Source organism: Drosophila melanogaster, chromosome 4 (assembly GCF_000001215.4).
Source record: "Drosophila melanogaster chromosome 4".
Classification (NCBI taxonomy): Eukaryota; Metazoa; Arthropoda; class Insecta; order Diptera; family Drosophilidae; genus Drosophila; species Drosophila melanogaster.
In genome coordinates this window covers 276,449-278,684 of record NC_004353.4, presented here as the reverse complement: position 1 = coordinate 278,684, position 2,236 = coordinate 276,449, and the positions used below count along the sequence as shown (strand labels likewise).

At 36.8% G+C, this 2,236-nt stretch overlaps 1 long non-coding RNA gene across 1 annotated transcript, besides 1 other annotated feature; it reads right to left on the bottom strand.

Annotated features, from left to right (window-relative positions):
* Positions 1–510: 510 nt before the first annotated feature.
* On the bottom strand, positions 511–2,162 carry lncRNA:CR44023 (long non-coding RNA:CR44023). Its single transcript, NR_073615.1, has one exon. It is a non-coding gene; the product is annotated as a long non-coding RNA:CR44023 (long non-coding RNA).
* Positions 1,363–1,506: a mobile genetic element.
* Positions 2,163–2,236: the final 74 nt, after the last annotated feature.

Below are 2,236 nucleotides of genomic sequence, written 5' to 3'. Positions count from 1 at the left end.
AAAAAACAGTCAATAGCATATATATTTTAAAATGTAATTGAAGTGGACATAGTTTCTCCAATTTTCGCCTAATTATTATACAAAGCGGTGATATTATAAATCAAATCGAATAATTCAGATGCTTTCATTAGAATTCGCAAGGTTCTTTATTAAATAAGGTAAGTCGTGGAAGAATACCATTTAAAAAAACCCCCTTCCAGAGGTTCTATCTGTCCGTATGAACTCTGTGAATTCGACACAAAAAAGAATTTAAGAGTAAGGATGCAGATTTTTGTAAAGCGACTTCTGTAACACCCATTTACTGTCAAAAATATCATGCCGCACTTTTGAAAATTTCTAAGACTTTTTTTAATTTTATTGGTTTTCTTGAAATTTTTGTTAAGCTACAGTTTTTATATTGTTTCACTTTATTATTCTTTTTGTCAAATTCTTTCGATAATCATAAAGCATTTTAATATGTTTCCAAAAACCCGCTCCCCAACTTTTGAAAGTTTTTAAAATATTTATAAAATTTGTTGTTAGCCTTGTTTGCCGAACTACTTTTTGAACACACACAGCCACTCCCAAAATTTAAATGTAAAGTTATTGTGCGCTGCGTTTCAACGGATTTTCTGTTGGATACGGACATAAGGTAACAATATGGCAGCGTTTTCTAGGCTTCCGCCGAGCGTAACAACAACACGTTAGCCCCACATTTGCTCCGACTGGTCTTGCCGGTACCACGCATATTCAGTTTTTATGAACGCTCCTGGCATCAATTCCTAAAACATTTGACAAGGCCATAAGCACAGTCCTGACACGCGCAGGGGTTTATTTTAGGACTGGACTCGCCGGGTCAATGCCATGGTTTGGTCTTTACTAGTGTCGTACCTATCCGGATTCTGCCTTTCAATTGATTCATGATGACTGGCTATTTAGTCTTTGAAATGCTTAAATGGGCCCACTTTAAACGTTAATCTTCGGCGTCTCCAATGTCCACGGTTTTTCCGTTTGTGCAGGTCAGTCTTTGTATCTTGCTTTCTTGCTTTTCCTGCCGCCTTGCCCTCACTCGTGAAGTCTCGCTTTTCGTCCTCCCTCGCCGTCTGTAACCTGCCTCTCTATCTATCCTCCCTCAGTAAGCGTAATCTGATAGACGCGGAAGTCAACTATCCCATCCCAAATGCATTTGGGATTTCTTTAATCCAATTATTTCGACGCAAAATATCTTCATCTCAAAAGCGAGAAAAACTTTATTCCAAATCAATAAAAGTCTATCGGTCTTGATCGGGTTTATAGGGTAAAATCGCTCTTTTTACAAGAAGTTGACATTCATTTCATCCAATAACCAAGGCCTTTATGGTCACCACTTATAATATGGGGGTGTACTATGTTCGTTGAAATGTGTGTAACATGTTGAAGGAAGCGTTTCGAACAAAAAAAAACGTATTACTGATCAAGATCAATAGTCGAGTTGATCTGGCGAAGTCTTTCGATCTCAGGAACTATTAAAGCAGGAGAGTTGAGATTAGAAAGGAAGATTCCAAATGTTCCAAATGTACGCACACAAACCGCCTTTTCCATCAATGTGCCAAACAAGTTTTTGCACTGGGCACTCTAACGCCCATTTTTGAATGTTTTTATTTCATTCCCCAATTTCTATCGATATTCCAGAAAAATTAATTACTGGAATCTGAGAGTCTTTGAACTCGATGACCAAAAAATTTATTTCGCCATATTGACTAATTTCAACAAACAAAAAACCTTTTTAGGACTTCAGAGGAGGAGTGGAATCTTCGGAAACGAACTTGCACAAATTCGACATTCTAAGAAACTACGTACTTAAAATCAACCTTCTAAACGGATACGGCCATTTCCTTTCTTATGGAATAGGGAACTGTTCTTTGTACATGTTGCTTAATTTTAAACTAATATAGTATTTTTTAAAAAAAATTTTGTGCATTCACACCTTGATTGATCTATAGTTTTTGCCATAAAATGTGTTTTTTAATATAAAAACTTCCGAGTTCCTTTTAGTTAGGCGAATTAATATTGTCATCAAGCTATTGGGCTTGGTAGATATTTCTGACATGTTGAATTTTTACTGTAGTTGCGTGTCACATGCGCATTTCGAATTTCAATGAGCTCTCTCGTTTAGTTCCAGTCTCTCAGAGCACTAGTATCCATTTTTAGAACGTTTGGTTCGCTCGGGCCCTTTGGGTCGCTTATGTATTTGTTGATTAATTTGGATTCATGCACA